The sequence below is a fragment of the Marmota monax genome, unplaced genomic scaffold, assembly GCF_021218885.2.
Source record: "Marmota monax isolate L192 unplaced genomic scaffold, Marmota_monax_Labrador192_F-V1.1 WCK01_AAM20220418_F8-fsc00107, whole genome shotgun sequence".
Lineage (NCBI taxonomy): Eukaryota > Metazoa > Chordata > Mammalia > Rodentia > Sciuridae > Marmota > Marmota monax.
In genome coordinates, this window is record NW_026693761.1 from 4,329,357 (window position 1) to 4,341,615 (window position 12,259).

General features: G+C 37.8%; 1 protein-coding gene across 7 annotated transcripts in view; it reads left to right on the forward strand.

The window, feature by feature from the left end:
• The window catches only part of Gpr141 (G protein-coupled receptor 141), a 59,354-nt gene that overhangs the window by 31,584 nt on the left and 15,511 nt on the right, over positions 1–12,259 (forward strand). For all 7 annotated transcript variants that reach the window (XM_046460623.2, XM_046460622.2, XM_046460624.2 and 4 more), the window contains one exon: positions 9,600–9,711. The gene's annotated coding sequence lies outside the window, so the exon portion shown is untranslated. The remainder of the gene's footprint in view (positions 1–9,599; positions 9,712–12,259) is intronic.

Genomic DNA, 12,259 nt, shown 5'->3' on the forward strand with positions numbered 1-12,259 from the left:
GTTACTTTTTTGGGAGGAATGATGAAATGTTCTTGGAGGGGTGAAATGATAATAGAGCATGAAAATCTAATTAAGAATATTTTGGCCACGTGTATTAAGTTGGTGAGGGAAACTGGGACACAGAAAAAAATAAATCTTGTTAGGTAACAGGATAGACAGAGAGTTTAGAAAAACAAATAATGCTCAAGTCTTAAGTAGAAAACAAAGGACTCCAAAGAGTCAAAATGACTCTTTTATTTGGAATCAGTTCACCTTGTAGGCATAGTAAAGAAGTGAAGAAAGTGAAGACCAAAGTATCATTTCTTTTTTAAAATGTTTTAATTGGTATGTTATAATCACAGTAGCAGGATTCAGTATCATATCCTCATACATGCACATAACATAATTTGCTCAATTTCTTGTTGGCTGAAAGTGGTAACTTCTGTATTTTTCGGTGAATTAATACCATTTGTTCAAGAAACTAATGCACTGCAATGTTTGGGGATTTTTTTTTCTCCAGTTTATGTGGTTTCCTCTTAAGAATTTCTGTTTCTAAATGATGTTTCAACTACTTTCCTTATATCTCTTTTGTTCTAAAATGGAACGTGACAGCTAAGTTTTCAACTGACATTTTTTATTTCTAAATATTTAGGGGAACGTTTTCCTTCATATGCTGTAGAGGGATAACATGCCTGCCAAGAGGCTGAGAATATTGTGAACACTGACTAGGGTCTAGATTTATATAAGGTTCCCAGGAAGACATAGGCGAGTTCCTTGGCCAGAGAGCCTCAGATTTCCATGATGGGGAAAGAAGGCCATGTTCAGCCCATGACTGTCTGACAACAGATGGGCCTTGCTAATTATGCATGTCTTCAACTAAGGTTCAGATTTACTTTATATCTTGAACATAGAGTAGATATCATCAGGGAAAACATGGATGAGTCTTTGTGAGAAGAAGAATAAAAATCTGTTTCCAAGTAAATGAAAGGGAAAGCTATACTTTCTTTGAGTCTTAAGCATACGGTCTAAAACAGAACTAAAAAGAGGAATAGCAAATATATTTCTCACGGAAATATCTGTTCCCCCACAAAAGTTAATTGGATTGAGGATGTCTCTGAAAAACTAGGATGAGATAGTCAAAGTCTACATGGAGATTGTATATTTGCTGATAGATATGCTTTAGACTGTAACAGAGAAGATCACATTGATCATTAACATGCATTTGGTATTTGCCCTATGAGCTAATTCAGTGCCATCCCCTGATATTTCCTGTCTCCACTTTCTTTCTCACCCTTTCTCTATCTGCCAAGTCCTTTCCACCCTCCTGCTCTACTTTAACATCAGCTTCTCTTCTGAGGCTTTCCTGGGTTACTCCTTCTCATAGGTTGGCTTATTCTCCCACCACTCTGCTCTCGTGGCATGGTCTTATGCTACCTTCATGTATTTCTACTCCATGGGTCTGTCTCCCTCACTAAACGATAAACTGCTTGAGGATAGTTGTTCTTCTTTATTTTGTATCCTTCATTCATTTACTGTACAACCTTTACACATCAATTAGGCTAACACATGTATCTTAAGTAAAATTTTTCATATGGTTCCTGAACATAATTGTGTAATAAAATATGCACCAGGAAGTGAATGCTCTGGTCTCAGCCTGAGAAAGTACTTATGTTTCTCTCTCTCTCAGCTAAAATAAATCCATTATATTGAAAAGATTATAAATAGCCAGGGATATGAGAAGCCTTAAGCAAATAGTCAATAAAATATTTACTATTTTCTATGTGCCCAGAGACAAACTAGTGATGGTCTAAACTGTCATGGTCACCTCCCTTATGAATGTTCTAGTCTAATGATGAGAATTTCCACTTAATATGCAAATCTACAAATATATTTACCACTTGACATCATATTAAATGCCATGAAGAAAGCAAACAGTGATTCAAGATAAAATAGAAACTTTAGAGAAAATATGAGTCAGAAAATTGTTTTTGCTGATGAGCTTGATTTAAGACAGAGAGAGTGACTTCTGTTCATGCTGCTTCCTGAAAAAGTAGCTAGTTGTCAAAGGAAACATTTCTCAGCAGGAATGATAGATGAACTGGTATTAGAACCCCATCCGCATCCTTTTAAGTCTTGGCTTTTCTGAGATCACAAGGATGAGAGAGAGTATGAAGATCTCTCTGGATCACTGAAATGTAGCTAAAGAATATTGTTAAGTTTTCAATGCAGGCAAGTAGTACAGAATTTGAGGATGCAGTGTCTCAAACAGGGCTCTGATTCACCGTACTCTGCTATCTTAGGCTTCCCTGATCAGGGTGTGGGGAGCAAGCATTTTGGAGGCATAAAGAGTAAGCTTTACAGTTTGTATATGGGGAGTTTCACCAGATCATCTGAATTTTCTCCTATACTCCAGAAAAGCTGTGATATAAGCATCAGCAATTTGTACTTCAAAATGTCCACATAGCCTTAGCTGGTTCAGATGTTACAGAATCAGAGGTGGGACCGCGAAACAATGCCTTTGGCTTCTTGCTAACTAGCATTATCAGACAATAGTTCTGCAATTTGAGTACAAGATGGAAGTTGGTATGAGCTAAGAAAAAGAGGAAGACAGGGCTACAAAGTCCAGGCCTTTATCATGTCATAGAATCTCAGCATTGGCCACCTTATCTGACCATCAGATTTGGTGATAAGTTTTCTGTACAAAAATCTGTCAAAAAATTTTCCAACCCATGTTTGAATATCTGCATAGAGAATTGATGGTTGTTAGCTCTTCTAACCATTCTATCATCTAATATGGATCTCACTGTGTTTAATAATGGATCTATTTTGGTTCTGGCCTTCTTATACAGAGGCCCACATGTTCCTAGCAGCTTAGTTACTTTCTGCAAAAATATTGACATGCACCCCTCACCCTTTGCTGCACATGTCTGTCAATCATGAGTCACTGTTGTCAGATGAAAACACACTGTCTAAACTGAGTTCACTTTGGCTATGTTTAGAATGTGCAGCCCAGAGGCAGCTGGAGTTGAGAATTCAGTGGGAAATTGAAAAAACATTAATGACACAATCCTTCTTGTTTCCCAAGATTTTTGCCAGAAAAGACTCCAATTCCTGTGTATGGGGGCAAGAGCTAAATTTTTGGAGGGAAGAGGTGAGGAAATGCTCCTGAGAGCATCAGAGCCAGGCTAAAACCAGTTTCTGAGGGGTGGCTGGTGTTGGGATGGTCCTTGGTCAGAAAGGAACATCTAAGCTATGGCTGGATCCATGAAGTAAGAGAAAGGAGTATAGATTGAGGGCAGTTGGGTGAGTTTCAGTGAGGCTGATGTTACAAAAGGACCCCGGGGAGGTGAACCAGGAGCCAAGAAGAAGGCAGGAAGAGGAAAGATGACACGTCTCAGGTCTGGAACTTCCATAAGGGGGCCATATCTGGCCACTCATGTGTGGATGGCTGGGCACAGGGTAACAGTCCTTGTGCCTCTCTGTGGCTACATGTGGTCCTCCTTGGACTCAACCATCTGGGGCTAAACAGGTGGGTAGGGCCTATTATAACAATCTCTCGGCATGATTTCCAATCTCAAACAAGGGGAGACAAGGACCTAACGTTAAAAAAATAAAGAGAAATTAAGAAAGGCTCAGTGTTCTCTCTAGGACAAATTTAATTTTGGTAATCAAAATTTTAATGCAGTTTTGTTTTTCTTCTTACATTGCAAGCTGATGAACTGCTTTTCAAGACATTTATTGGCTTTAGAGAATACCAAGTGAACCAATTCTAATTATTTCTCCAAGACTCCTGCTAATATTCAAATTAATTGCCTTTAAAGATCCTTTTAACTGGTCATACAGAAATAAACACTGCAGTGAGAAACCAAGGACTGATAAGCTGAGAATTCTCAGCTCAGACAGAGAGTATGGATGAAGCAGGGAAGGAATGTCCATTTCTTTCTTTTCTTTTTTTTTTTTTCCCCAGCAGGGGATGGCAATGTCAGTGGCTCTGACATTGTACCTGTCAGGTGATACAGAACATGGGCTTCAGAGTCAAATATCCTGATGGTCTCATCTCAGTGCTGCCAATTGTTAGCTGAGAAAATCTGGGAGAATTGCTTAACTTCTCTGAGCCTCAATTTCTTCATCTAATATTTTGGATGAAAAGATGGTTTGAGAGGATTCCAAGTAACATGAAATTCCATCATAGTGTCAGGAATGGACAAGGCACTCAGGACCTGACACTCTATAATTATCAACCACTTGTGCTGCCACAGATGCACTCATTATGGGTGAGAAATGATAAACCCAGAGGTATCTGGGACTAGGAATGGAATAAGAATGATCCTCAACAGATTTACTTGGCTACTTTCTCGGGAGCTTTGATTTGAAGAAATTAGCTTTGATCTGAATGAGCTGATTTATCAAGTTCACTTTGGGAGTGTAGTGCTTTCCTATCATGGATTTTGGTTAATTCTCCAAATGGAGTGCCTTCTTTCCCTCAATAAAGGGGTTCACATTTGCTAAAATCACTTTCCATTTCTGGTCCTCCTCAGCATTTCTGTTTGCATGACATCTAAACTTACTGGCAGCTTATATTTGCCTCCAAGATGGAAGCCAGTGGTACTACCTGGGCACTTTCTGGGTGTGAAAGAGAGGCACCATTTGAACAGAAAAACACCTTTAGAACTTTTGTTTACCCTTTGCTTAGCTCACTGAAGCCTGAGAATTTAATGTATGTCTCAAGGGCTGATGAGTTACTTGAGGATGGTACTTTCCTCTTGCTCATTTTAGAATTTTTCCTACAAGAACAGGGAGTAAAGACTGTTGGCTGATTGAAGTCATCTGGGTTACATATTTTAAAACCACTTAATATGAACAACTTAAATTAGAAAGCAGGAATAAACTTTTGACTTTAAGTCATATTTTGTATTTTTCAATGGAAATCTGGCACTATAAATCTATATCTATAAATATTTCCATGCTGGATGACCACACTTTTCTTGGACATTACCTTCTGGAAATCATCCAAAATATGTAAAATGCTTAAATTGCAAAAGCATTTATCATAGTTCCTTATAACAACAGTAAGTTGGAAACACACCATCCCTGCCAATTTGATTAAATAACTTTGGAAGCATCTACTTGATGAGATATTATGTAATCATTGAAAAGTACAGGGACATCAAGGCTCAGTACTTTGATAAATTGCTAGTGAAAAATATTTGGTTGAAAATTGAGGTACAATGTGATTATAACTATCAGACTAACATGCTTAGAAAGAAACTAGCAGGGAATATACAAAAATATTTGAAAGAGTGGAAAATTCTTCTGCTTATTTAATTTTTTCTTTATTTAATTGTGTTGCCTCGTTTTGTAATAAGATAAAAGACAGAAACACTGAAAAGAAAAGGAAATAAAATTCTGGGAGTCGCTAAGGGGAGATAAAACTGCTGTTGAAGCAGATAAGCAGGTGGACAGGTAAATGCATGAAATAGTCTAGAGATGAGTCTAGTGAAATAGTCTAGTAATAGTCTACCATGATTCTGTGGATGCTCATGAAAATAGCATTCTTTCGTGATTTCCTGTTCTTGCTTCATTATGTTTTGGTGCCTCATGGAGTTTATTGCTGAATACAATAGTCCCCTCCTGAGGGGATTGGTTTGGAGGCTCCTCCTGGCTGGCTGAAACTGCAGATACAGCAAACCCTATAACTTAATGCCTTTTCCATCTTAACCAAGTCCTTGTCACTCACTGTTGCAATATATTTTGCAGTTTGAGGTGTAACAGGCAGACTAGTACAATATTTGTCCTTCTTCTTCACAGTTTCAGAGAGTGAAAATGTTTTCTAACCTTAGATGTCAGCAACTTCAACCTTGGCATAAGTTTTTCTTTCTATCCTTCATAGGTCAAGAAGTTTCTTCTTTTTACTTCAAGGAAGCACTTTATGACCTTTCTCTGGCATATGCAAATTACCAGCATCACTTTTCTTGTGATTTGGAACTGTTATTAGACAAACTAAGGGTTACTTGAGCATGATCACTGTGATACTGTGACATCTGAAAGTATATATAACTACTCAGTGACTAAGGAGTGGGTAGTATAAACAGTATGGACACATTGGACAAAGAAATGATTCATGTCTTGGGAGGGATGGAGTGTAAGATTTCATCATGCTACCTAGAGTGGCATGCAATTTAAAGCTTATGAATTGTTCAGGTTGGAAATTTTCCATATAATGTTTCTGGATCACAGTTGACTGTGGATAACTGAAACTGTGGAAAGTGAAACCACAGAGAGGGAGGAGTACTATATCCACATTTGTCTGTCTGAAGCCCTTCTCCTTTAAATGTTTACATAAACATGTTTCTCTGGCATATTGCTTCTCTATCTTTTGAGATTGGGGATTAGGTAGGCGAGATGGTATGGCAAAGCTGGTAAATCTGCCACAGCATCACAGGTCACCCAAGAATTCCAGACACCACTTCACAGACTTATTTCTTAAGAACAATTCACAATCTCTGGAAATCAAGAAATTAATTTGAAGCAATAGTTCTAGTAGAAGTCTATTTTAGTTAGCTTTTTTGTCACTGTGACCAAAAGACCTGACCGAAACAATTAGAGGAGGAAAAGTTTATTTGAGGCTCACAGTTTCAGAGGTCTCTGTCCATAGATGGCCAAATCCATTGCTTTGTTCTGAGGTGAGGCAGAACATTATGGCACAAGGGTGTGGCAGAGGGAAGCAGCTCAAACATGGAATTCAGGAAGCACAGAAAGAACTCCACTCACCAAGGACAAAATATAAATCTCAAAGTTATGTCCCTACTGGTCTGTCTCCTCCAGCCACACCCTACCTGCCTTCATTTAAAAATTAATCCACTGATTAGGTTACGACTCTAACAAACAAATCATTTCACCTCTGAACCTTGCACTTGTCTTATATATGAGCTTTTGGGGGATACCTCATATATAAACTATAATGGGCTGGGGGACATCAGTGAGGATCAGAAGTCACTGAACATCTCCATACTTCTAGACCAAAGATCTGTGCAAAGCTCTTCCCAGGAATGGAAAGTTCGTGGACTGGTCCTTGTAAAGAAGCAGGTGGTGAAACAGGTGTTAGATGTGTCTTGCCGAGCAATTTAGGCTTCTGTCTATAAAAACACAAAGCCTCCGAGTTTCAACCTCACGGAGTTTAGACCTCAACTTCTGCTTCTCTTCTAGTTAACCAAAAGACATCATCACCAGTTACAAAGTCAGCACCATGTTTAACTCCTCAAGTGATAGGAGAAATAATAGAATTGAATAGAGAAATGGTATAATGTTGTTCTTTGGTGGAAATGGGTATTTTGATTAGCTGCAGGTCTTTCATTCAAAGGTGCCTAACTAAGCAATTGTTTGCCACTGTAGTGGAAGACCCAAGAGATTCCTTTCAAACTTCTGTAACAGTCTGTGAATAGGAAGATGACTATGACAGAGTGCAAAAAGGAAAAGAAAAATGTCGTGTGTGGGGGGAACTTTTTGTATGCTACTTAGGCATATCATTCTCGCAAATGGATTTCTGCAGTTGATTTTTATTGTTGTATTTCACCTGTTCCTGATATTTTTAGACAGCTTTGTTTTTCTTTCTTTCTTTCGTTCTTTTTTTTTTTTTTTAGCTACCCTGAGATGGTCCTTAATGTGGGAGCTGTCATCCCAGAGTCTTTTCTCAATACATTTTGGATAAACTGCTGTTTGATTTTCCCATAGTGAGTGATTAAAGTGACTGCTGCTATTCTTTTTCAGCAAAAATAACAAAATGTAATTGGCTGTAAGGCTATTTCGAAGGCAGGGTTGCCATTTATCCACCAACAATCTCATGTTAGGAAATCTGTTCTGTCTCTTCTAGCTGTGTTGGATATTCATCCTGGCTCTGTCCTGGAAGGGGGAGTATCAGGGTGGACTTAAATCAGGGCTCTGCCATATAGATGCTGGCTTCCACCTACAGGTGGTCTCTGGAGTCCACCTGTAGCAGTGCCACATCATGGGAACAGTTCTGGAATGGAACCCAGGACCTGAGATTTAGCTGACATCCAATTGTGTTAAGGTCCTTGCATGGGCTCAGTGTCTTCCTCACTTTAACAGCAGTTGTGATCACCATGCTTCACTCTATCACTATGCTTCTGTGATTTTTGCCTTCTGATCTATGGGACAATTGTCCATTCTGCTTTGGAGACACAGTGGGAACAGGGATGGGTCTGGAGAAGGGTGAGAAAAAAGCAAGATGATAGTGGGAAGCACTGTGAAGACTATGAGTAGGGTTGGTTCCCTTGTATGGAGTGCTCAGGGGTAGGATCCATGGGCCCATCTGTTCAGCGTGCAGTAGGAGAAAAGGAATCCAAAGACAGAGTCAGGAGCAAAGAAGAATGAGTGATAAGTTCAGAAAAACCTTTTATCTGGGTCTCCCAGAGCTCTTGAGTACTGCCACTGAGCTGTCCAGATAGTACTTCTCTGCTCTGCCCTGAGGGTAGTCATTAGTACTGTTGAGTCTCTGTCTTTTTGGGGGGATGTGGGTGCAGGAGTGCTGGGGATTGAACCCAGGGCCTTACGCATGATAAGCATATGATCTACCACTGAGTTACCTCCACCTGCTCTGTCTTAGTTCTTTATATTTTTTCCTCTCCTTCCTCATCACCAAGGTTCAGGTTAGACACAGTCTCTCTCTTTCTTTTTAAATGATGACTTTACTGAGATGACTCACCAAATATAATATTTATCCTTTCTTTATTTTTAATTTATTTTTTATTGGCACATTGTATATAATAATGAGATTTGTTACATATTCCTACATGCACGGGGAAAGAAAACTCACCCTTTTAAAGCATACAATTCAATTGGGATTTAGAATATTCACAAACCTGTAGAGATAATTTCTCCTTTTTATAAGTAGAAGAAGGAACAAATTATAAATCATTCATATTGAGCATAATTTCAGATGTTGACTTTGTATTATTTTCTTTTAAAACTTGTTTATGCACTATGATTGCTTGTTTGTTTTCTGTTTTCTTTTTTCCTTCCTGCCTCTGATTGGATTGATTGGGTTTGCTGTGCTTCATGTTTTCCTTTGAGTAATTTGTAAGCCAGATACCAACTTCTGTTCACCAAGCAATTGCCCTGAAATTTTCATCAAGAGTTTAATCTCACACTTTCCGATTTATCGACAATTAAATGGCAATATCAACTTCCTTCCTGGTAAAACAAAAATGTTGGCATACACCCTTTGTTTTATGTTCCCCACTCTCACTATGTTGAAACCCATAGGAATTTTAATTTTGTGTTGTCATTAACATTTTAGATTTAGTTGTGTTGTTTCATTTACACTTTAGCTTACTACTGTATTTTTTGGCATCCTATATATTTTCTTTTTGGGTTTTTTTTTCATTTAGCTGGAATATATATTCTTAATTCAGGGGATATCCCAGAGAGATAAATATTCTGAGTATTTGTGTGTCAGAGCATGCCTCTCTTCTTCACTCTCTTGAATACTAGTTTGGTAGAAAGGAGAATTTCCAATTCAAAATAGTATTTCAAAACCATTCAGATATTTTTCCAGCATTCAATATGTCAAACTCTGATGACTGTTTATAATTTTTTCGTAGATTTTCTGATGTTTCTGTGCTCTCTGGGAACTTGGAAGAAGTCTGGTTTCGTTCATTCAGCAATTGTTTATCAAGAGGCTCTTACACAAAGGCACTGTTCCAGATTCTAAAGGTAAAAATGTGAACAGAGCAGATGTCTTGTCCTCATGTTGCTTGAATTCCAGTGGAAGGAGCAACAAGGAAAACAAACACAGGAGAAAAACCATGTGCTATGTCATTAGCAAGTTTATTTTGGTTCTTGGTTTCAGAGGATAGTCTGCAGTTAGCTGAGTCCATAACTCAGGGCCCAAGGTGAGGCAGATCATCATGGCTGCAGGGAAAGATAGGGTGTAGGGAGCACAGGAACAGCCACAGAAAAGATAAACCCTTCCAGGGCATGCTCCCAGTGACCCACTTCCTGCAGCCATACCCACCTGCCTACAATCACCACCCAGTTAGTTCATTCAAACTGGGATGGATGGATTCAATTCTTTAGATGTAAATCATTGTAAACGATTGTAAAAATACAATAATTTTGATTCCAAACATTCCTGCATTAACCCAGGAGCTTCTGGAGAACACCTCACATCCAAATCATAAGAGGTGTGCTGGTTAGAAGTGGCTAAGTATCAACATTAAAGAAAATTACTGAAAAAGTAATCTGTGACTGGAGGCATGAAGGAGGTGAGCATGTAAGTAGTGTGATTTCTGGGAAAAGAGGAGCCACATAGGAAGAACTTCATGTGAATAGAACCTGAGGCAGGGCATGCCAGTCCTGTTTGAAGAAAGCAAGTAGTTATCATGTTTATTTGGCATATATTAATGAAGGGGAAACTTATATGAGGTAGTATCAAAGACATAGAGAATGAGAAGGATCACTTACATCCAGAAGGACTGTATAGACCATTTCTAAATCTTAATTGGACTCTGAGTAAGATGAGAAGCCATTGAGGATTGGGAGAAGAAGGATGGCATTTTCTGCTTTACCTTTAGAGAGATTACTCTGGTTATAGAGTTGTGAATACACTGTAAAAGAAACAGTTCAGTAAGAGAGTAGAATAAGAGAGGATTCCTGAGTTTGCTGTTATGATCCCAGGAATCAGTGATGTGACTTGAACCACAGTCATTGCAATGTGCGTGGTGAGAGGTACACCAATCCCAGATTTACTTAATTTAATATTTTGTAATATTATAATTTAGAGATAATTTTTACACAGGACATTTACAGAAATGTTGTAAGCATGGGTATAAAAAACTTCAATGCCTGCTTTGCCTAAATCCCCAATTTTAATTTTTACCACATTGACTTTTCATGTTTATATACATATTATATGTAATATGTATATTATAATTTCTTGGATCAATCTGAAAAGAAACCAAGAACATGATGATTTTTATCCCTATGATATGCAGTGCACATTTTTCTAAAGACAAGATATTCTTTTATATAACTGCATACAATGATCAAATTTAGGAGAGTAGCATAGATGAAATTCTATTACTTAATCTATAGGCTCTGTTAATATTTTGCAATTATACCAGTAATGTCCTCTACAAAAAAAAAAAAAATCCTACCTAGAGATCCTATGTGGACTATTATGTGTGACGGGGATAGAAATGGTGGTGAATTTGGGAATAAAACAAAAAAATCAGGGAGGAATGCCAAGCTTTCAATCAAGCAACTGGAAAGTAAAGTCACTACTACCAGAGGCTGGGAGGACTTTGAAGGAACAACTTTTGTGTCTCTCTGGGAATGTGGGAGTGGTATCCAGCTTTGAAGTTTGAGATGCTCATTAAACATCAATGTGAATATGAAAATGTGTTCTCTGTGATTTGACATTCCATCTTCATTTGTCTAAATATGAGAATTTTCTATTAGTTTAGCACAGTATTAGTAGGCTCTTTCAAAACAAAAATTTCATCTTTTTATGCATAATAAATATTCTTACTTAGTTAAGTATTCCACTTCATTTTTCTGTCTCCTGATTGTTGGAACTTCTAGTTTTGCCCTAGGAGTTTCTTACCTTTTCTTTTTATCTTTCATCCCTTGACCTTTTTGTTATTATTATTCCATCTTTGTAGATCTCTTTGAATATTCTTGTAAGCTCACTGATTGTGAAGTAGGACATTTAAAAAAAAATTCAATAACAACGGAGTCTTTTTTTTTTTAACATCATTCTCTTTCCTCTGAGGGCATTTATAGATGTTTTGCCTTTTTAGCTTACTAATTAGTCTTGGTTCTTTTGCCTGAGGAATTTGGTCTCCATCTAATGTGGCATTTATTTTCCTAAAACATTTAGTGATTATTTCTTGTCTTTTTATGTTTGTACTTGATCTGATGATCTCACCACTTGCCATGAAGAATCTCGAGCACAATCTTTCCTTTCCAACCCATGTTTTTAATGTTTGTTTAGTTTGGAACTGGCACTGACTGATGCTAATCCTTATACTATTTAAACTTGACTGACATAATGGCCAGCTAATGATATCATGCTTCTGTCTCGCCCTTCTCTAACTCTACCTTTATTATCAAAATGATTTTGAAGTTGAAATGTTGAATGCTATTTGAGATTATAAAATCCACTGCATCTCATATTTTTCAGTATAGAATAGGAAATATTGAGTGTGGCAACATAGTGGGTAAGCCTCATCTGCAGACACTCGTCTGTATTTCATTAATA